The sequence below is a fragment of the Dysidea avara genome, chromosome 2 (assembly GCF_963678975.1).
Source record: "Dysidea avara chromosome 2, odDysAvar1.4, whole genome shotgun sequence".
Lineage (NCBI taxonomy): Eukaryota > Metazoa > Porifera > Demospongiae > Dictyoceratida > Dysideidae > Dysidea > Dysidea avara.
The window spans coordinates 2,080,264-2,104,814 of NC_089273.1; the positions used below are offsets into that span (position 1 = coordinate 2,080,264).

General features: G+C 38.8%; 1 long non-coding RNA gene across 1 annotated transcript in view; it reads right to left on the reverse strand.

Annotated features, from left to right (window-relative positions):
- LOC136246458 (uncharacterized) overlaps nucleotides 1–24,551 on the reverse strand; it is a 133,003-nt gene that overhangs the window by 4,939 nt on the left and 103,513 nt on the right. The gene's annotated exons all lie outside the window — the stretch shown is intronic.

Here is a 24,551-nt window from a genome sequence, read left to right on the forward strand (position 1 = left end):
GATAGCTACAACATCATATGTACAGTATACCAATGTTAGTAGCAGTGACAGGAGAACTTGTGACACTGAGTAGAGTAATCACACTATAGTATAATCACAGCAGGAGATACACAAATATGTATTTGGGAAATGAGAAAATGGGAAATTGAGTATTGCTCTATAGTTTGTTTTCGATGTATTGGTGGTATTGCTAGCAAGTGAAGACATCAAAAGTCATCAGTGAGGTTGCAAGCTGGAAGTGCATAGTTGAAACTTGGTATTTGAATCAATTTTTTGGTGTTCTATAGTCAGTGAAACTTTGCTAGGAGTAGCTAGAGTGACAACAAACAAGACTGAACGAAAGCAGCTCGTCAAGTGTTCTCAGTATTGTGCAAACTCGACTTCATTCTTCCAACAAGTGACCTCAGCCTTCCTCCTTTTAGTGACACCCTCTTAAATCCCAGTGTGTGGGATTGTCAAAGTTTCTTGCTGGATGATAACTACCATACAGCTATACAGGATGGCTCTGCTACTGTGTGATAAGTTAGTTATCACCATATACTATCTTATTAACTTGTTGTCATGGAGAGTTTTGAATATCTGTGTATCATTCCTGTAGCTACACTGTATAACCAAGAGTACAGTATATGAATGACATGAGATTGTTTACAATGGGGTATGTACGTAAACAAGATCTTTGTCACTTTTTATTTAAAACCAAGCTATGCCATTCATGGTAAAAAAAATTAAGCCAAATTCAACTATGTACACAAGGTATATTGCTGAGAATGTAAGAACTACCTTAGCATATTGTTAGTATACAAGTTGTTCATCACCACTGTTTACAGTATGATGCCAAAATAGCTTCTCAGGTGAAGACACTATGACTATTAAAAGAGATAGATAATTCTAGACAAGTTATAATACCTTTTGTGTCTGTTTGTATAGTGAAGTGTTAAAGTGATTGAACTTTAGCTATAACTAGGAGCACTATTGGATTACAATAATAAAGTAAATTAACTAAGTTACATTAGTGTTAGTAGTGTGTAATGAATGATGACAAATAGGACTGGCCAATATACCAGTATCATATTAGTAAACTGTGATATTTAAGTCATACTGTTTTTGCTTTTTACAATACCACCATACCTTCTAGGACTACTTTGGACATGTTTCATTCCACATTATTTCAGTAGAGAATTACCAGATGTTTGAAGTCAGGTGGTGATGTAGACAACTGGTCAATTTATGTAAACAAGTTTATTTGTGGTATTGACACATGAGACTTGTTGATCTACCACAGGTATTTGTTTTTATTGTGGTAAATGATTGTTACATTAAGAACACTTCAACTTGATTAGATGTTTCACAGGCTAAAATATCAAGAGTATAGGGTTGGTAGGTCAGTATGTAATATTAACAGAAATCAGAATAATATGAGTACAAAAACAAGTTGATGTTGCTACTTCTAAAAACCAGGCGCCATGCAGCTACAGTAGCTCTAACTCATCTGGAATTAACCAACTATGTATTACTATCTTATAATTTTAACCAATAGGATTCTTGGTTGTGCGAAATAAATTATTATCAGTGCGTAACTCTCATATTTCCTACTTCTTTCAATTACGTTGCTATGCACTGCTATGGAAGCACTTGTTAAACAGATGACATATTATGCACAGAAGTGTCTTCTAAACCGTTTTACAGTTTGACTATCGTGTTTTCTGCCACAAATTCTCTTGATAAAGCCTGAAAGCTGCATGCTCTTCATTTTTGTTTATGTACGCAAAGGATACGTCCCCTTTTGACTAGAAGGGATAGGCTATTCCTAGTCGTCTATGAGACCTGCACCATTGTTTTTAGTTGCTAAACACCAGTAAAACCACAAAGGGAATGTAATTCGCAAAGTCTGAGGAGAGCTTCCACATCCACATTTCAGACTGCAAACCACCTCAGAGCAAAGTTTACCTGTGCAGAAGTTTAATACAGACTTTACTTCGCTTTTACTTCTTACGTAAAGCTACTTTCGCCATTTTAATGATTTTGCTCATGTGGGTGCATACTGACAAACATAGGTAGATAGTTAGGTAAATAGATAGGTACACACACATTTACGAAAACAATTTCAGTAAACCTGGCGGTTTGGTCTCAACAAAGCAGCCACTCATTTGCAGCCATACTGTGTTAGGTTTTGAGAAGGTGAATGGCAGGTAAATACATAGTAGTTAATTGTATTGGAATAATACAAGGGTTGTATTCAGAGTTTCAGTTTTAGTGGAATTTTAGCTTCCTTTTCCATGGATGAGTTTTTTTTAAATCTTTGAACAATGGGCTGGTCAGGCCTGTGAAATAATTAAGTTGACATGGCCTAATACTGTGACATTAGTAATATGTACCACTACTAGAAATAGTGCAGTGGCATAGCATAACAAGTGTACATTTTGACCAAATTTGACACAGAAATGGTTATTACAAGAAATTTGGATATCCGATCATCTCCAACTATACACATTGTGATAGGCATTGTCCACTTATTCACACGTGTTAATCTATCAATGTTATAAGCAATGTAACTTTTGCAATGGTTGTCTAAACTAGCCATACACCTCTTCAAATAGTACAACTACATCAAATACACTGCATTTTTATCACAGTGTTCCTGAGCCTGCTTAGTATAGTACTCTTTTATATGCATTGAGCTAAACTCTCAATAACTCTCAAGTATGGAATTACACAAGTTCTTGAAATTTGGCTCATTTGTAGTGCTGATCTCTGACACGTTATTGATGGCCAATCAAAGTTTTCATCATACACTTCTAATGAGGAAGTCATAAACACCCAGTCTGTTATGACTATTTCTCAAACTTGCAGTCTGCACCTGTCTGCTCTTGACACCTTACTGTCATCACTATAACCATCTGGTGCATTTTGCCAGAATTTCACCCACATGTCACTCATGTGGGTGAACGTTATCTTGGAGCTGAACTGTACCTTGTAGTATGTACATGTTGAGCTGAGTTTTGAGAAAATGATAGAAAAGATAACTGGATTTTTTTGTAAGAGAAAATACATTTCAGCCAACAATGCTAGTGAAAGGTGTTCAAGTTCAGTGACTGAACTTGTATTTTGCAACATTTACGTTGTCTCTATGTGGCTACAGCATACTTTTCTATGGACATTTTGCATGCACAGAATGTGGGTGAAATGCAGGGAAATCGTGAGCAAAACAAGAGGAAAACACATTGTATACGTGGGCAAATTTGACCTTGGAACTGAGCTATACTAACTGTATCGCATAATGAATTTAGTATAATATGTCAAGAGAGTGATGAGCTAGAAATTACAGAACATGCCCTTTTAAATTCAAAGAAAATTGCAGTCAGTGGTAGAGGATACTTGCAGGTAATTTAATTGTATCAAGACACACGGTAGTGTGTCGTGCGGCCCAAGAAGCCGGCGCGCAACCCCGTCAGTATATTGACAGGAAGAAAGAAAATGCAATTTTCGCACCTCCGTAGCTCTGTGCTGCCTTGATGAAACAAGACAAATTTTGCTGTGTAGATTCCCTCCAGCTTCAGTACTCCACATTCCAAATTTGAGCGAAATCGCTTCAGGCATTCCTGAGATATGCGACTTCAAAAATTGGCTTAGTTTCTTCGTTTTTTTTCTTCTTCTTCTTCTTCTTATTTTTCTTCCTCTTTTCGCACACTTACAAAAACTGCTATAAAACGCGAACGCGTTATCCAATTGCCTTGAAATTTGGCACACAGAAGGGGGGTATAAAGGCGCATCTCTGTACCAACTTTGGCTGGAATACCATAAACAGGCAAAGAGTTATGAGCGATTATGCACGAAAAATAACACCAATATGTTGTCACGCCTACAGGGTAAACCACTTATGGGAAGAAGCTGAAAATCGGTGGGTGAATAGGTTAACTATTGAACCTCAAACCTTTTGTGGTTTGAAAGAAATCGAGCTAAAAACCAGGAAGATACAGCGAAACAATCAACAGTGTGTAACAATTACATAATCAAGATTAGCTAATTTTTATTATTATTATTATTATGCTTGCCATGCCTACCAGATAAACCACTTGGGGTAATGCTTTGAAAATCGCTGTACAGATGGAGTTATCATCTTAGAAAGGCTCTTCAATGGTGTAGAAGAATCAGACTTAAAGCCACGGAGTTATAACACGAAATCCAACTTGGTGTAGCGAGATCGAGATACTCTAATAGAGCAGTCATCCTAATAGAGCAGTCACCCTGAACAGAATTCAAGAGATCAGTTAGAAATAAGTAACCTGTATATAGATCAGCTACAAACAAATCACCCTGTAGAGAGTTCAGCTACAAACAATTCACCCTGTTCAGACATCAGTTAGAAGAAGTTTTCTTGTAGAGAGTTCAGTTACAAACAAATCACCCTGTTGAAAGATCAGCTAGAAGATGTCACCTTATAGATAGTTCAGTTACAAAGAAACCACCATGTAGAGAATTCAGCTACAAACTAGTGACCCTGTAGATACATCAGCTAGAAGAAGTTACCTTGTAGAGAGTTCAGCTACAAAGAAACCATTCTGTAAAGAGCTCAGCTGCAAACAAATCACCTATACAGAATTCAGCTACAAACAAATCACCCTGTAGAGAGATCAGCTAGAAGAAGTTACCTTGTAGATAGTTCAGCTACAAACAAATCATCTTGTAGAGAGATCAGCTAGAAGAAGTTACCTTGTAGATAGTTCAGCTACAAACAATTCACCCTGTACAGAGCTCAGTTAAAAGAGGTTTCCTTGTAGAGAGTTCAGCTACAGACAAATCACCCTGTAGAGAGATCAGTTAGAAGAAGTTACCTTGTAGAGAGTTCAGCTTCAAAGAAACCATCATGTAGAGAATTCAGCCGCAAACAAATCATGTATAGAGAGATCAGCTAGAAGAAATTACCTTGTAGAGAGTTCAGCTACAAAGAAACCATCATGTAGAGAGTTCAGCTGCAAACAAATCACCTGTAGAGAGTTCAGCTAGAAACAAGTCACCCTGTAGAGAGATCAGCTAGAAACAAGTCACCTTGTAGAGAGTTCAGCTAGAAGAAGTCACATTGTAGAGCTACAAAGAAACTACCATGTAGAGTTCAGCTGCAAACAAATCACCCTGTAGAGAACTCAGCTACAAACAAATCGCCCTGTAGAAAGATTAGCTAGAAGAAGTTACCTTATAGGGAGTTCAGCTATGAACAGATCACCCTGTAGAGAGTTCAGCTACAAACAAATCACTATGTAGAGAGTTCAGCTACAAACAAATCACCCTGTAGCAGTGTGCGAAATAACTTTTCAGACATGTCCTGTCGTACTGTCAGGGCATTGCAAAACTTGAGTGGACATTAAGCAATTTGACTGGACATTTTAACTTCTATTGTTTCTCCTTTCCTATGTTTCTACCACTTGTATGTTTGTATCAAACACTGGGGCCACCAATGTACTGTACAGCTGATTACTTGTCAACCACTCACTGATACTGATAGTACAGCATTTTAAAGGTAGCTACTGGCCACATGAAAGGGCTTCTATGCAATAAATTGGGCCTTTGTAGGAAAGGAACCATAAGGACTTCAGTCAGGGCTTGCCTTGGAATGATATAGCTATGTGGTCAAACTTTGCTTATGCTGGCAGTTGCCATGGCTTAGAATATATAATGGCTCTATCCCTAATATAAATAGATGCACTGATGTCTTGTTCATTCTAGCTTAAAAACTGGTTGTATAGGTGATCATGGATACCACAAGTAAAAGCTACTAACTGTAATCAGGTTATAAATACATTTTACTACTGCAGTACAGGTGACTGAGACAAGTAGGCTGGCACAACATAGTAAACTGTTAACCTCAGAGTACATCTTGGGCATACCCTTGTGGTCAGTACAAACCAAAAGCAAATAACTTAATTACATGTCAATACCATCATGTCTGGCCTCCCTCCTAGCCCAATGCTAACACTATAAACTTTGAAAGGACATTATTTCCGGACAAATTCAATGATGACCTGACACCTAGTGTAATTGACCGGAAATTGTCCGGTGTCCGGACGTTATTTCGCACACTGCTGTAGAGAGTTCAGTTACAAAGAAACCACCATGTAGAGAGTTCAGCTGCAAAAAAAATCAATCACTCTGTTGAGAGTTCAGCTAGAAGAAGTCACCTTGTAGAGAGTTAAGTTGCAAATAAATCACCCTGTAGAGAATTCAGCTACAAACAAATCACCCTGTAGAAAGATCAGCTAGAAGAAGTTACCTTGTAGAGAGTTCAGCTACAAAGAAACTACCACGTAGAGAGTTCAGCTGCAAACAAATCATCCTGTAGAGAGTTCAGCTAGAAGAAGTCACGTTGTAGAGAGTTCAGCTACAAAGAAACCACCATTTAGAGAGTTCGGCTGCAAACAAATCACCCAGTAGAAAGTTCAGCTATGAACAGATCACCCTGTTGAGAGTTCAGTTAGAAACAAGGAATCCTGTAGAGAGATCACCTAGAAGTATCGCCTTGTAGAGAGTTCAGCTACAAAGAAATCACCTGTAGAGAGTTCAGCTACAAACAAATCACCCTGTAGAGAGATCAGCTAGAAGAAGTCACCTTGTAGAGAGTTCAGCTATAAAGAAACCACCATGTAGAGACTTCAGCTGCAAACAAACACCCTGTAGAGAACTCAGCTACAAACAAATCGCCCTGTAGAAAGATCAGCTAGAAGAAGTTACCTTGTTGGGATTTCAGCTACAAACAAATCACCCTGTAGAGAGTTCAGCTACAAAGAAACCATTCTGTAAAGAGCTCAGCTGCAAACAAATCACTTGTACAGAATTCAGCTACAAACAAATCACCCTGTAGAGAGATCAGCTAGAAGAAATTACCTTGTAGATAGTTCAGCTACAAACAAATCAGCCTGTAGAAAGATCAGTTAGAAGAAGTTACCTTGGAGAAAGTTCAGCTACAAAGAAACCATTTTGTAAAGAGCTCAGCTGCAAACAAATCACCTGTACAGAATTCAACTATGAACAAATCACCCTGTAGAGAGATCAGCTATAAGAAGTTACCTTGTAGATAGTTCAGCTACAAACAAATCACCCTGTAGAGAGATCAGCTAGAAGAAATTACCTTGTAGAGAGTTCAGCTACAAAGAAACCACCATGTAGAGAGTTCAGCTGCAAAGAAATCACCCTGTAGAAAATTCTGCCAGAAACAAATTGCCCTGTAGAAAGATCAGTTAGAAGAAGTTACATTTTAGAGAGTTCAGCTACAAAGAAACCATTCTGTAAAGAGCTCAGCTGCAAACAAATCACCTATACAGAATTCAGCTACAAACACATCACCCTGTAGAGAGATCAGCTAGAAGAAGTTACCTTGTAGATCGTTCAGCTACAAACAATTCACCCTGTAGAGAGAGCAATTAGAAGAAGTCACCTTGTAGAGTGTTCAGTTACAAAGAAACCACCATGGAGATTTCTGTAATCAATATAATATTATGTGACCGGATTTGCGAAAATGGGTCTTCCACACACATCCAATTCCATAACCGTTGGAGACCATAACTCAGTGTTCAAGTAACATATTAACCTGAAAATTTCACCACGTATTCAGCTATAGTGGTGCTCACCACTGTCCAAAAGTCAAGGCAATAGCTCTTTCCAATCTGAAGTTATCAATTGTCAAAGTTGGCAAATTGGATGTGTGTGGAAGACCCCTTTTCGCAAATCCGGTCACATATGTATTATACAGTATAATAATTTGTACATTTACTGATAAAATATTTAAAGTACATCTACTTCATCTTTTCTTCTTCCTGTAGTAAAGAAAAAAACATAGGTTTAAAAAGTCCCAAAGCTGGCCATAGGCCGGCTTTGGGGTATACAAATACAAAAAGAAATGAAATCTAATCCAAAACAGTCAAGCTGTAAAAAAAGTGTGCAGCCCTCAGAAAGGCCATGGTGAAAAAAGATGTGAAATCCAAGGTGGCGGCCAAGAAATGGCTGTGATGGTAGGTTAATGGTAAACATTTTAATAATGACAATTTAGGTAAATTTTGTGAAGCGGCACAAAAATTCACCTGAATTGTCGTTATTAAAATTTTTACCATTAACCTACCATCACAGCCATTTCTTGGCCGCCACCTTGGATTTCACATCTTTTTTCACCATGGCCTTTCTGAGGGCCGCACACTTTTTTTACAGCTTGGCTGTTTTGGATTAGATATAATCATCTTGAGAGTTGTCATTTAGTTTGGAGATATTAGATGAGGTGAACTGATTTGAAAAGACTAACAATCATACAGTACCATAGTAACTGTATAGTATGGACCACAAAGCAGTAGACGTGGCCCACGAAATAAAATCACCCAAAAACCAGCCTCAATTTTCCCTGACGATGATGAGGCAGTATTGGTTAGGTAAAACTAAGCACAAACAAGCTTTCAGATCGACCCGAAATGCTTTCAAGAATTTGTTGCGGAATGTTAAAAATAATTTATTTAACAGAATTTTCTACTGACTGACTAAGTAACTGACTGATGCATTCAGACAAGTGTAACTTAATAACGGCTAAGGCTACATGCTTGATTTTTCACTGTTCAACATCGCTTCTGCCCGACAGGTGCCTTTTGACATACTGCAGTACGTACAATGCATTCTTCATGGACTTACCAGTGTCCTCCTTTGTGTCCCATTCATCTTTGCTGACAGGGAAAGGTGTCGATTTGGTGCGAGCATGTGATGGCTACCTTTCAAAACAGAAATCGTTTGTATTTTTCATAGTGACTATTTTGATTGCAAAGGTGCTTTTCAAACAGTTCTTGATTCATATTGCTGTGTAAGGGGTTGAACATAGCTGACAACCAAATGTAATGGATACTTCACTTTTCAGACGATAATCGATATAGCTGGGGAGCGTGGCGCCATTTCAGATGCGGTATGCGTGGGTTCACCAGCCATAATAAAATTATTTACAAAAAAGTTAACAAACAAGTACACGAAAAAATTTGGAATTTACAGTAGCTCTAAGCCATGCAGCTACAGTAGCTCTAACTCATCTGGAATTAACCAACTATGTATTACTATCTTATAATTTTAACCAATAGGGTTCTTGGTTGTGTGAGTTACGCACTGATAAATTATTATCAGTGCGTAACTCTCATATTTCATAATTCTTTCAATTACGTTGCTATACACTGCTACGGAAGCACTTGTCAAGTTAAACAAACAACATAATTATTATGCAAGGTTTTGAGAAGGTGAATGGCAGGTAAATACATAGTAGTTAATTGTATTGGAATAATACAAGGGTTGTATTCAGAGTTTCAGTTTTTAGTGGCATTTTAGCTTCTTTTTCCATGGATGAGTTTTTTTTAAATCTTTGAACAATGGGCTGGTCAGGCCTGTGAAATAATTAAGTTGACATGGCCTAATACTGTGACATTAGTAATACGTACCACTACTAGAAATAGTGCAGTGGCATAGCATAACAAGTGTACATTTTGACCAAATTTGACACAGAAATGGTTATTACAAGAAATTTGGATATCCGACCATCTCCAACTATACACATTGTGATAGGCATTGTCCACTTATTCACACATGTTAATCTATCAATGTTATAAGCAATGTAACTTTTGTAATGGTTGTCTAAACTAGCCATACACCTCTTCAAGTAGTACAACTACATCAAATACACTGCATTTTTATCACAGTGTTCCTGAGCCTGCTTAGTATAGTACTCTTTTATATGCATTGAGCTGAACTCTCAATAACTCTCAAGTATGGAATTACACAAGTTTTTGAAATTTGGCTCATTTGTAGTACTCATCTCTGACACGTTATTGATGGCCAATCAAAGTTTTCATCATACATTTCTAATGAGGAAGTCATAAACACCCAGTCTGTTATGACTATTTCTCAAACTTGTAATGGAGTCAATCTGCACCTGTCTACTCTTGACACCTTACTGTCATCACTATAACCATTTGGTTGGCTGAAATGTCATTTCTCTAATAGACAAATCCAGTTATCTTTTCTATCGTTTTCTCAGAACTCAACTCAACATGTACATACTACAAGGTACAGTTCAGCTCCAAGGTAACGTTCACCCACATGAGTGAAATGTGGGTGAAATGTGGGTAAAATTCTGGCAAAATGCTGGCACAATGCTAGTGAAACGTGTTCAAGTTCAGTGACTAAACTTGTATTTTGCAACACTTATGTTGTCTCTAAGTGGCTACAGCATACTTTTCTATGGACATTTTGCATGCACAGAATGTGGGTGAAATGCAGGGAAATCGTGAGCAAAACAAGAGGAAAACACATTGTATATGTGGGCAAATTTGACCTTGGAACTGAGCTATACTAACTGTATCTCATAATGACTTCAGTATAATCTGTCAAGAGAATGGTGAGCTAGAACTTACAGTACATGTCCTTTTAAACTTAATGAAAATTGTAGTCAGTGGTGGAGGACACTTGCAGGTAATTTAATTACATATAATCATCTTGAGAATTGTCATTAATTTTAGTTTGGAGATATTAGATAAGGTGAACTGATTTGAAAAGACTAGCAATCATACAGTATGATAGTAACTGTATAGTACGGACCACAAAGCAGTAGGTGTGGTCCACAAAATAAAATCACCCAAAAACCACCCTCAATTTTCCCTGACGACAATGAGGCAGTATTGGTTAGGTAAAACTAAGCCCAAACAAGCTTTCAGATCAACCTGAAATGCTTTCAACAAGTTGTTACGGAATTTAAAAAATAATTTATTTAACAGAATTTTCTACTGACTGACTGAGTAACTGACTGATGCCCTCAGACAAGCGTAACTCGATAACGGCTAAGGCTATGTGCTTGATTTTTTTACTGTTCGAGTCGCTTCAGCTTGACAGGTGCCTTTTGGCATACCGCAGTACGTACAATGCATTCTTCATGGACTTACCAGTGTCCTCCTTTGTGTTCCATTCATCTTTGCTACAGGAAAAGGTGTCGATTTGGTGCGAGCACGTGATGGCTTCCCTTCGAAATGGAAATCGTCCATATTTTTCATAGTGGCTATTTTGATTGCAAAGGCACTTTTCAAACAGTTCTTGATTTGTATTGTTGTGTAATGGGTTGAACATAGCCGACAGCGAAGTGTGATGGATACTTCACTTTTCAGACGATAATTAATAAAATTGGGGCCTGGCACCATTTCAGATGCGGTATGCGTGGGTTCACCAGTCATAATAAAATTATTTACAAAAAAGTTAACAAACAAGTACACGAAAAAATTTGAAATTTTCAACTAGAGTAGGGACCATAGTACACCAATAAAAAGTACTGAAACAAGTTGGAGTAGTCCATGATATTAAATCACAGTAAAACAATAAGAAGTGTTATATCCTTACTGTGCATTTCTATTATGGTATCTTGAGCACAGTAGGGATATAACACTTCTTATTGTTTTACTGTGATTTAATATCATGGACTACTCCAACTTGTTTCAGTACTTTTTATCGATGTGCTATGGTCCCTACTCTAGTTGAAAATTCCAAATTTTTTCGTGTACTTGTACTTGATTAATACCACCAATTGTGTATTCTAAGTTACAGAGAACAAAAAATGATGAAAGTAAGGACACAATGCTAGTGCAGGGGCATAGGGAGGGGGGGTTCCGGGGGGTTCAGGAACCCCCCCCCCCCCTGTAAAATTTAGACTTCTGCAAGCAGGATCCTAACACACCATTTAGTGTGGCAGGACAAAATGAGTGAGTTGATAAAACTTACATTCATCTCTCAGGGAAGGATTTAAAGAGGTAACATGAGCCCTCTTCAAAACTTGTTAAAAAGATCGATATACTCTAATAGAGCAGTCAGGTATATACTCTAATAGAGCAGTCAGGTATACTCTAATAGAACATGCATGTAAATATCCATGTCCGTATGAAGTTTTTCAGACATTCCAACATTAAATGCAAAACTTAGCATGACCTTATACTGCTATAGCTTTGGTGTGCAGTGTTTAAAGATATAGAGCTCCAGTAATTTATCACTTGTGTTATGCAAAATGAATTCATGCTATGCATATTTGTATAGTTAGCTATATTGTTTTTGTATCAGTGGATTCATGGCTCCTATACCACAGTGAGATATAACCATCACTTACAGATTACTATATGTGTCTCTATGTGTTATGCTGTCTGTTTCCACTAGGTGACTTTATCTAGTACTACCTTCATCCCTGGGGCACTTAATGCATCATAATTAATGTACTTTTTGCATAAAATATAGTAATTTGCTGAGTTTTGATTTATTAAAATATTGAAAGTCTCTCAGCGGCTGGGGGCTGTGCGCCCAGACCCCTGCTTCTAGTAACTCAATGCTGGTGCTGGAACCCCCCTTCAAAAAATCCTGGCTACGCCCCTGCTAGTGTGGGATGTTTGTATACAAGGTCAAAAGTGTAGTGAAACAAGTAGAAAACAGTGAAACTTCATTAACAGAGCCACCTATAGGACCACTGTTAGCAAGGTGACCCTATTACTAACAACTTATGTATATGTAAAGCTGATAAGCCTTCTATCCATCCATATGCATCATGTCACTTACTCACCAATCTCAGTGTGAATCAACAAAATGAAAGTTGATAATGAAGTACTCATCATCTGACTACTCTAAGATTATTATCACAGGTTCACGTGTGCTTCCGTTCATTCTCTACAACATGTATATAGAAGACCAAGACATAGAGAAAATTTGAGCAACATTCCTTTGAAAACCACAACACAAACTGTTCAGTAGTAAAACGCCTGACTATAGTATGTTCACGGTGAGCTGAATCCTGGAAAACAGCTAAAAATTAAAAGTGGATTTTTTCTCAACAGAATTAGCATTTCAGCAAACCAGACGATTATTGGTAACAGCAAATGTGTCGACAACAGACATGTACGGTTTGGCTCCATCACAAGTTCGGGAAAGGGCTATAATGGACACTGTAGTTATATGGCTTCCCCATAGGAATTGTATTGTGAACATTTTGATTAACCATAAATATTATGCCCAATATTTGAACAACAAGATTTTGAAATATTTTTAGCGGGTCAAGCAGTACTACAAATGAGCCAAATTTCAAGATCGTGTGTAATTGCATCCAAGAGTTATTAAATGTTTTTGAGGATTCAGCTCAACGTGAACAACATACTATAGTGTGTTGGAGGTGATGTGTTCAAATCCATGTGGTGGCACTTTTCTTTCTTTTAAAACAGTACCATTTTGTGCACACCTATATAAAACTCAACCTTTAGCTCAGTGTCTTGGCATGCAAAGCATATATGAACGAGGAATTTTAGTGAAATTAAAGGCATATCATATGGCACCTTAAGTGTTGTTGTAGTAAATGCTTTCGGTTGTTCTTTATAGGGCGATGAAGGCACTGGTGTAGGGAAGGATCACTGAAAAGTTGAGCTACATTCTTGTCAAAACCACAGACAAAAAAAAGTGGTGATATGTATGCCTATAGCCAACCTGGGTTCGATCCCTGCCTACGTCATAGCTTTTTTAAACTTTCAATGCACCTTTTGTTCTACAGTATCTGTTCCATACAATTTTTTATCCACAAACCCTTATGCTTACAGTTTTTCAGCACTGGAACATAGACTGCTTTACATCATAGGGACTCTTATAGTGCTTTTGTGGTAGGGCAGGAAAATTGCCAGCATATTTGTCCATCTGTGTGTTTGTCCAATGTGTAGGCAAAAGCTTCTTTCACACTTAATCTGTATGACACTTAGTTCAGATTTACCTCATTACTTAAAAAACAAGCAACTTGGCATGATTGGGCAGGTATTACTGTGCATGTGAAAAATGATATTACTGGCATCATGCAGATACCATAGTTTTCACTGAGGAACTGTGTGTGCAAGTGCTCAGCTATTTCACTAATCCTGCTTACATCTTTTCACTCTTGTCAACTTGCAATGGAGTCAATCTGCACATGTTTGTTTTGCTCTTGACACCTTACTGTCATCACTATTATTGTTTGGTTGGTTAAATTGCTATTCTGTCTAGGAAAAATCTATTTTATCTGTTTCCTCAGAACTCAGCTTGGCATGTACATGCTATCCCATAATAATTTCATTAATCGTAGTATAATCTGTAAAGAGAATGATGAGCTAGAACTTACAGTACATGTCCTTTTAAATTTAATGAAAATTGTAGTCAGTGGTGGAGGACACTTGCAGGTAATTTAATTGTATATAATCATCTTGAGAGTTGTCATTTAGTTTGGAGATATTAGATAAGGTGAATTGATTTGAAAAGACTAACAATAATTGATTAATACCACCAATTGTGTATTCTAAGTTATGCACAGCAAAATAATGAAATTGATAAAAGTAAGGAGGACACAATGCTAGTGTGGGATGTTTGTATACAAGGTCAAAAGTGTAGTGAAACAAGTAGAAAACAGTGAAACCTCATTAACAGAGTCACCTATAGGACCATAATAAGTGGCCCTGTTAGCAAGGTGACCCTATTACTGACAACCTCATTAATCTAAGTATATATAAAGCTGATAAACCTTCTGTCCATCCGTCATGCCACTTACTCACCAAACTCAGAGAGAATCGACATAATCAAAGCTGATAATGAAGAACTCATCATCTGGCTACTCGAAGATTATAATCACGAGTTCATGTGTGATTCCGTTCATTTTCTACAGCATGTATAAGGCCAAGGTCTAGAGAAATTTTGAGCAACATTCCTTTGAAAACCACAACACAAACTGTTCAAGTAGTAGAACGTGTTGGAGGTGATAGGTTCAAATCCATGTGTTGGCACTTTTTTCTAAACAGTACATTTTTGTGTACACCTATATAAAACTCAACATTTAGCTCATAATATTATGACATGCAAAGCACATATTGACAAGGAATTTTAGTGTAAATGTATATCATCTGGCACCTTAAGTGATGTTGTAGTATGGTACTGCCCAAGTGTATGGTACCACCCAAGACTCGAGTGCAATTACGCGCAATTAAAATAGTTGCTACAAAGTGGGTGTGGTACCTGTTTTGATTGCGGGTATTCATTTGTTGATTTGAGGGATGAAGACTCGCAATTGAAAAAGATGCCACACCAACTTTTTAGTGATTTTTTAATCGCTTGTAATTGCATGCGTGCGAGTGAGTCAGATATTACGCGAAAGCAGTACCGTAAATCAATACGTGCTCTTCTTTGTTATTTATACGGTAATGAAGACACTGCATAGGATAGGATCACTGAAAAGTTGAGCTACAGTAATATTCTTGTCAAAACCACAGGAAAACAACTGAGGTGATAAGCAAACCTCCCTTGATTATATCCAACCTAGGTTTGATCCCTGCTTAGGTCATAACTTTATACAAAATTTTCGATGCACCTATTTGTTCTACAGTATCTGATACATACAATTTATTATCCACAAACCCTTACGCTTACAATTTTTCAGCACTGGCACATAGACTGCTTTACATCATAGGGATGGACTCTTATTGCACTTTTGTGGTAGGGCAGGCAAATTGCCAGAATATTTGTCCATCTGTGTGTTTGTCCAGTGTGTAGGTAATAACTTCTTTCACACTTAATCTGTACGACACTTTGTTCAGATTTACCTCAAAGAAGCAACTTATATGATTGGGCAGGTACTACTGTGCATCTGAAAAATGATATTACTGGCATCATGTAGATGCCATAGTTTACAGTGAGGAACTGTGTGTGCAATTGCTCAACTATTTCACTAATCCTGCTTGCATCTTTTCACTCTAGATCTGCTTAAAGGATCATTAAATATCATATATGACAATAAAATTAATGATGATGTTTAAACACCAGTATGGGGTTTTGTATGGCAAGAGGTGTCACTACAACGTTAATACTGAAAGTGCATAGCATACGTAGAAAAAGTTCTGATCCTTTGCTTGCCATGCAGTAACTACAATTGTAAATGGACTGGTTCAAACAAGCCTAAATACCAGTATAGTTCATAGCATAGCATCCCATAAATAATACTACACACAACAAAGGTCTTACAAAAGCTTTTCACCATTATTTTAAAGCGTGGTCGAACCAACAACAAGCCCAGCGCTTAAAACTAGGTTTAATAAATTCAGGTAATAGCAGTCACCGGTGAAATTGTCACTATCAGTGCTGTAGACATGGTTGAATTATAATTATAACACATTTTATTGTTGCAGTCAGCCTTACCAGCTGGTGAAGTAAAACTGTGGTATGACTTTGAAGCCTGCCCATCACCTTCCATAACCTGTTACACTGAGAAGTAGCCGCAAAGCTACGTAGCAATTAACCTGAACACAAATCTATTATTAATAACAGCATCTCTTCAACAAGTTACCTTTGGCTTGTTTACAGCATTATAAAGTTACGCCATGAAGAATGCACTTCAGCACAGAAGGAATGAAGTTCAACAGTAGTTTTAAGTGTGGTACTTAATATTAGAGCTGTACCGATATGGGTTTTTGGCATGTACCGATATCCGATACGTATACCACAAAAAGAAGCCAATAACTGATAGTCGATCTGATATTTGCATTACAAATAAAAGTCATAGTTAATCTATGCAAAAGTGTACATTTACCTACTATTCAACAACATGTGGATATATTCATTGCTCAATCTATGCCTGTGGTGATGGTGGCTTGGGTTTCTATTGTGCAATCCAGACAATTAGTCACCCACAAACATTTTTATGCATACTCCCATGAAGCCTTAAACTGATATTTCTGCATTACATTTTATTGGCTTGTGTGAAGGCTGGTACAGTAGGTTTCCTTGGTTATCCTGTGACTCTTCTTTTTATTACAAAGGTACTATCAAGAGTTAATAATAAGAGAGGAGAGTGTCTAACGCCGTATAGTCCTGTAATAGATGATTGTGCAGAAGTTAAACAGCTTCTTTTCAGCCTGGCTAGTATATTTCTGCATTTAACCACAAAGGCTATCCCAGACACAAGGGCGTGCGTTCAACTCCACATTGAAGTTCACCACAAAGGGCATCGCTTTGTTATGTAAAGAAGTGTGGCTGTTAACCTCGAAGACAACTCTGGGGAAGAGCATCTGAGAAACCAATAAACACTGAACCAAAGGCGGAGTATTGCTTCGAATTTTCACTGCGTCGCCATGTTACCCTACCTTTGAGCATTCTTCAATTGTGACTGAATTTGACAAAACAAGGCTTCGACGCACAAAGCTTTGTTAGGAGATATGGCGATTTTAAGGAATCATTGTGTAATAACTTCCCAGTGCCTACAGCTGTGCAAACAAAATTTGCACCAATTGTTCATCTGTTCACTAGCTATCACTGAGTGGGTGTATACATTTCTGATACCCAAAATTTGCCCTGTTTTGAGCAGCTTTTTTTGAGCGGGTAATAATATCACAGGCGGTACTAATAGGGTGGGAGGGTGGGGGTGGACGGTGGTCTTAATATACGGGTATAAAATGAAGTAAGAAGACGATTGGAATCCAGAGGCCAAGTTTGGGCTCTCCATGGCCCTCCATGGCACTCAGATTACTCCAAATTGACTGAGAACACTATTGGCGAGCTCTCTGTGAAGTCCCAGCTCACTACACACCATTATCACAGAGCCATGGCCATTTAATGGTGCCAATCTCACACTCGTGGCTTTGACAGGGTCGGAAGAAAGCTGCTACAGAAACCAGACTTGTCAGTGCTGAAGGAAGTACAGTGTGAAATATGATAGTGTATTAGACCAGCAATCCATTTCTGGTAAAATCGTAAGTTTGATTTTGTGTGTGTGGAAGCCTTGTTATGTGAAATCCGGTCACAATTGAAGAAGCACTGTTTCCTGTAAATACCAGCTCAGTGTTTAGTTCAGTCTTCGAATATTCTCAATGATTCATCATGGTGTGACTAAACTAATTACGATAAGGAAACGAATAAATACTAAAAGCCTATACGATACACGGAAAGGAAGCCGTTTAACTTCTGTGCAATCATCTATTACAGGACTATACAGCGTTAAACACTCTCCTCTGCTATTATTAACTCTTGGTACTATATATAACTGCTTTGTTTAAGACTGATAAGCTTTCCAGCAACAAACAATAGAATTGCATGTATTTGTATGGCTTCTCGTAACGTAGCGCTTGCTGTAGGGTGAAAATAAGCCCTGCCACTGAACAACCACATGAATAACGTAGAAAATCAATATTATAATCCGTTTACATACGAACTATTGCTGTATAAATATTGGTAGCGATATCTGTCCTGATACTGTTCTATACCGATGCCGATATTGGTAAAAAATGCCATATCGGTGGCCGATATTTTCGCTGATCCGATTATCGGTACAGCTCTACTTAATATCGGCTTATACAAGTTTCAAGACAATGTTCAGAGGTTTATTTACAGTCACTGCAGCATCTGATATTGTTCAGGAGTGGTAAATAGACGTTTGGAGTAAGTTTTCCCAGTTCATTTATGAGTATGTTTTCCCAGTCTGCTCCGCATTTTAGTCATGTCCTTTAAATTATGCACAAGTTCATTTCTTTCTTTTTGTTCACAGTAAGGTAAATGTCATGCAGAGACAGAAACTGTGCTATGTGTACACCACCTGTAATGGCCTTAGCTTGTATGTAGTTCAACTAACCCTGCATGTTCATTATGTCACTATATGGATGGCATAAGGATTATGTTCAAAGCACTATCAACATGTATGCTACACAGCAATATAGAATACTAATAATGTCACATTTGTTGTCCCTACATGTACAGCAGGTACCAATGCTTTTATTTGTTCTTTACAACACGTTGAAGGCACTGGTAGGCAAGACTCACTCAATAAATGAGCTACATTTCTGTCAAAACCACAAACAAATAATTTTGTTGTTTTACATCATTAATTTTAGTATGCAGGATGGGGTAGGTAAAAACAGTAGGACTAATACAATACAAGTCTATATTATAAGACTGAAAAGCCGTCCGTCTGTCTGCATTCCGTTTGATGTCAGGCATGTACTCTTGAACCGCTGCGCGTTTCGAAGCGTCTTTGGCGTCACGGAAGCGCTGATTATTGAGCTCAACAATGACGCTTTCGAAAAGTTCGTGCGAGCTATCGTTAGTCGTCTAAGGGCCGTTGAAGGCAGGTGTGTAGACTAAAATTCGCTAGAATTCTTTCTATAAACCGCATGCAAACCGCAAGTAAACACCTATCTCAGTCCATTTGTACAAGTCTTTATAAGACAAAAATATTGCTCTAACAATGTGGTGAAGTAAATAGGTTAAAGGTTTAGGTGCCTGTCTTACGTGCGCGAGGTTGTGGGTTCGAGTCCAGCTGGTGTTAATCTTTTTTTTTCGTTTTGGGCACCTTTTCAGTACACCTTTTTTCGCACTGTACTGCATGTGTTTTTGCCAACTGTACACACGTGATATTTCAAATTCAAATTCATTTGATGTGCTGTGTAAGCATGCCCGAGCATGCCGCCTAAGCGAAAACGATCGTCTACTTTTTGTGCGTTTCAAGCAAAGAGACGCAAGCAGAACCAAAGATTGGATCCAGAGAAGAGACGGGAAGAAGCAGAACGACAAATACTGCGCCGCCAGGATGCCTCAACTGGAGCTACCACCTCATCCAGTGCTAGGTGTGAACTCGACTCACAACAGAGACGACGACAACGTGACACAGAAGCCCATCGTGTGGCCCGCCAGGACGAAGAAAGAAGATCACAGGAACGGATCCACGATGCAGCCGCCCGTCGACTTGAACAGCAGCGTGATACAGCTGCCCGTCGACCCGCGCGTGCGGACCCGGCCACCAGAGAAGAAGAACAGCAGCGTGATACAGCTGCCCGTCGACCTGCGCGTGCGGACAGGGCCACCAGAGAAGAAGAACAGCAGCGTGAAACAGCTGCCCGTCGACTTGCGCGTGAAGACCCGGTAACAAGGAGGGAGGAGCAACAACAAGATACAGCTTCCCATCAACAAGCTCGAGCTGATCCACTCTACAGAGCTCTGGAGCAGCAGGCTAACACAGCAACAGGTACGTGCAAGCACACACCCAAGCTTTAGGGGGCTTAACTATCAGCCACACAACTTCTTCAACACTACAGATGTAGGCACACTTAGTGTAGAATGCACACACTGCGGCGCATTAAAATTTCCCCAGGAGACCGAATCCCTTTGTTGCTTGAAGGGTAATGTCCACTTAGAGGCATTTCCACAGCCCCAGTCATTCTTGAGACACCTGTATGAAGGTACAAACACAGCAGGTAAACATTTTCTAGCTAGCATACGTAAGTATAATAGTGCATTTCAAATGACAACCTTTGGCTGTAACGAGATAACTATGGCTGGCTTCAATCCTTTTAGAGTACAGGGTCAAGTCTATCATCGTATAGGTAGTTTAGTTCCATCAACAGGTGAGTTTCCTAAATTTTCCCAAATTTATTTTATCGACAACCAGCAAACTGAAGTAGCTACAAGATGTGGGATAGTTGATGGGTTAAGGCTTGACATAGTTAGGGGTATTACTGAGCTTTTGCATGACGATAATCACTATGTTCAACTTATTAAGGTAGCTAAAGAAATATTTGAGCAGCATGATGAGCCAGCAAATATTAGGGTAGTGATTAATGAGAACAAACGGCCTGTAGGAGAGCATGCTAGGAGGTACAATAGCCCGATGTGTGACGAGGTAGGAGTGCTAATGCCTAATGATAATGTAAATAATAGGGACATAGTTTTGCACTATAGGGATGGGTCTTTGCAGCGCATTTCTGAACTTCATAGGGGGTATGATCCTTTACAGTATCATTTACTCTTTTCTTATGGCACCGATGGATGGCACATCAACCTGAAATTGGCTAATGGTAGGAAATTGACAGCCATGGTGTATTGCCGCTACCACATCATGGTCAGGCAGCAAGTGCCTGTATTGCTTAAGGCTAAAAGACTTTTCCAGCAATTCCTGGTTGACGCCTACTGTAAGATTGAAACTGAGCGCTTACAGTTTCTCAGGCGTGAGCAAAAGGCACTACGTGCTGATTGCTACCAGGATTTGCGGGATGCAATGGTAGATGGGGATGGTGACCCCAGGAATGTTGGTCGTAGGGTGACCCTACCGATGCTTGCCTCAAGCGATCTCATCTGTGGGACAGTGTGGTGGTTAAACAACTACACACTAACATGAGAGTGCACCTGTGTGGGGATGTGGCAGCTGGACAATTCGTTGAAGAACTATTGGCCATTGGAGATGGGAAGTTTCCTATTGACACTCTACCTGATGTTGTCCAGCTACCTGACACCATGGGAACCTTTGTGGATAGCAAGGAGGAACTGGTTTCCAGGGTGTATCCAGATTTGCTCTCTAACTTTAGGGACTTGGCTTTCTGAACGCTGCATTCTTGCTCCTCTTAACAAGACCACTCATTCCATCAACATGACTCTGGTGGAGCAGTTACCTGGTGACTGCTGTGACTACAGGTCCTTGGACACCATACCTGATGAATATCAGGCTGTTCACTTTCCAACAGAATTCTTGAACTCTTTAGAGGTATCTGGACTACCTTAGCATCTTCTCTTACTTAAAGTAGGCGCTCCTATTATTATTCTACGCTCTCTAGATCCTCCAAGGGTTACTAATGGCACTAGGTGTGTAGTTACTAAACTGTCGGATAACACAGTAGAGGCCAAGATTTCTCACGGTAGATATGCAGGACACGATATTATAATACCACGCATTCCTCTCATTCCGAGTAACTGGGTTTTGCCTTTTGAATTTAGACGGCTTCAATTTCCAATTGCACTTTGCTTTGCCATGACCATTAACAAAAGCGAGGGCCAAACTTTTAAGGCTGTAGGATTAGATTTGACGGACGAAAGCTTCACACACGGCATGCTTTATGTGGCACTATCTAGGGTAGGTTGAGAAGATAGATTGACACTTTTAGTTAAAGGGGATTGCAAAACACGTAATGTAGTCTATAGTGAGGTTTTTAGATAGGCAAACACATGCACCTTAGTTAGGTTTGTCTGCTGCTACTGCTGCTTTGTGATATTGTGGATCAGCACCTGTGGATGGTGGTAAGGAAGGTATTATGGTAAAAAAAATGTATCAGATGGTTGCTTTGTATATTTATGTATGTGTGAAACTATTTATCTTTTCTATTCTTTTGTCTTTATGCATATCCTGGATGGTTTGCTAGGAGGAGGGATGACTGCAGCTACACAGTGAAATGACATGGTCCCGTGGCAGACTGTTCTTCACAACGTGGGGCACGTTGTGAAAATGGGAGCTATTTATAGACTTTGCAGCAATGATTTAAACTCTTTCTACACATGCATACAAAGCAGAGTGGAGCATTTTTAGGTTTTTCCTGTGCAGCAAAACAAAAGAAAAGGCTGGCAGGTTTTTTCCATGAGCTGTCTTGGGTTGGATGACTAAAATTTTTTTGTTTTAATTTATTATTGTTTCTTGCTAGCCCCCACTCTGTGCCCATGCTGTTATATTTTATAAAGCCGTTATATTTTGTCATAACAGAATCGCTGTAGTGGAGATACAATAATTCATGGTATGTTTGGTTGATGGTAGAATTTGAGCAACTTAAGTCACAAAATATTCCAATAAGAGTGCACTTCTCCACAATTATTGCATTCATGCAATCCTTACACCACATTGTTTCCTTAGTCTTTTATAAAGTATCTATAATAGTATATTACCAACTGTAATTTCATTTAATTTCCATGTCATTGTACATACTGCCCTGCACGATAGGGCAGGTACTACAGCTAGTATAGAATATTGTGAAGTGTATAAAATTCCAAGAAGAGTTGGATTCCTGTAGGTCCCTTGGTCCTTGGTCCCCGGGTCCTATAGGTACCTCTGCAAGTGGTCTTGCATTGTCAATCCACTTTTCCCCCCATCATATGTGATGTTTGCACCAAAAATTATAAGCGCTTCTGAAAGGGGTAGGTTAAAACAGTGGACCCGAGGACCTGGGACTGAGGACCAGGGGACCCAAGGACCTGACTCTGCTTGGAATTTATACCCTTCACAATATTCTATACTTATACTAGGTACCTTTGCAAGTATAGACTTGCATGACTAATCCACTTTTTCCCTTGTCACGGTGTCTCACACTATGTTTAAACCAATTAGAAGTTATAAGAGCCTCTGAAAAAGTGTCTGAAGCTGTAGGTCACTTGCCTGCTGCATAATGAGCATACTAATCTATTATTTCGACTTGTTACTAAAGTTTAGAAACATTGTGCAAACAAATATTCACGGAAAATAGCGATTACTAGCTAAGCAAGTTTCAGTCCAACAGTTCGACATTCAACCAGACTTCATACATCGTGGTGCATTTGCACAATGTTTCTAAATTTTAGTAGTGAGTTGACATAATAGACTAGTGTGCTCATTGTGCAGCAGGCGAGTGGCCTATAAATGTCAGCTTCAGACACTTTTTTTCAGAGGTGCTTATAATTTCTACTTGGTTTAAACATCGCGTGAGACATTGTGTTAGACACCATGATGGGGGAAAAAGTGGATTAGACATGCAAGTCTACTTGCAAAGGCACCTAGTATAAATATAAAATTTTGTGAAAGGTATAAAATTCCAAGAAGAGTTGGGTCCCCTGGTCCCTGGGTCCACTGTTTTTACCTACCCCTATGAAAGAGTGTCTGAAACTGACTGCATTCACAAACCATTCACCTGCTGCACAATGAGCATGCTAGTCTATTATGTCACCAACTACTAAAGTTTAGAAATATTGTGTAAACAAATATTCTATGTAAATAGCGATTACTAGCTAAGCCAAACTAAGCAAGTTCCAGCAGCTCGAAAACCAGACTTCATACATTTTGCACAATGCTTTTAAACTACTATAGTAGCTAGGCGGCATAATAGACTAGTACATATGTTCATGCAGGCAAGTGGCCTATATAAAGTACAGTCAGCTTCAGACACTTTTCCAGAGGTGCTTGTAATTTGTAATTGGTATAAACATCTTGGGAGACACCATGATGGGGAAAAAGTGGATTGTCCATGCAAGACTACTTGTTCTAGTACAAGTATAGAATGTTGTGAAGTGTAGAGTTGGATTCCCACAGGTTTCCGGGTCCTTGGTCCCTGGGTACACTGATTTTACCTACCTTGAGGGATGGGATAAGTTCTTTAATAGTAACATCACCATACATGCTACATACCTACATGAGCAGTGCTGGTGTTTAATGCTTGGTCTCTGTGTCCAGCATTAACACATGTGGAGATGGTCCTGCATGTAAGGCAGGTACCAATGCTAGTGTAGCTGTAAAACAAAGTGGCCTTATTATTGAGGTTTATCACTAAGGTCAAAATTGTAAGAGATACAGTGATTTCTTGTTCACTCTAGATGTACAGGTGAATACCACAAGTAAAAGGTAATAATGGCTAACAGGTTATAAGTAAGTACATTTTACTACTATACAATACAGGTACATAACTGAGACAAGTAGGCTGATACAACATAGTAAACTGTTAGCCTCACAGTTTACCCTAGGAATGACTTTGTGGTCA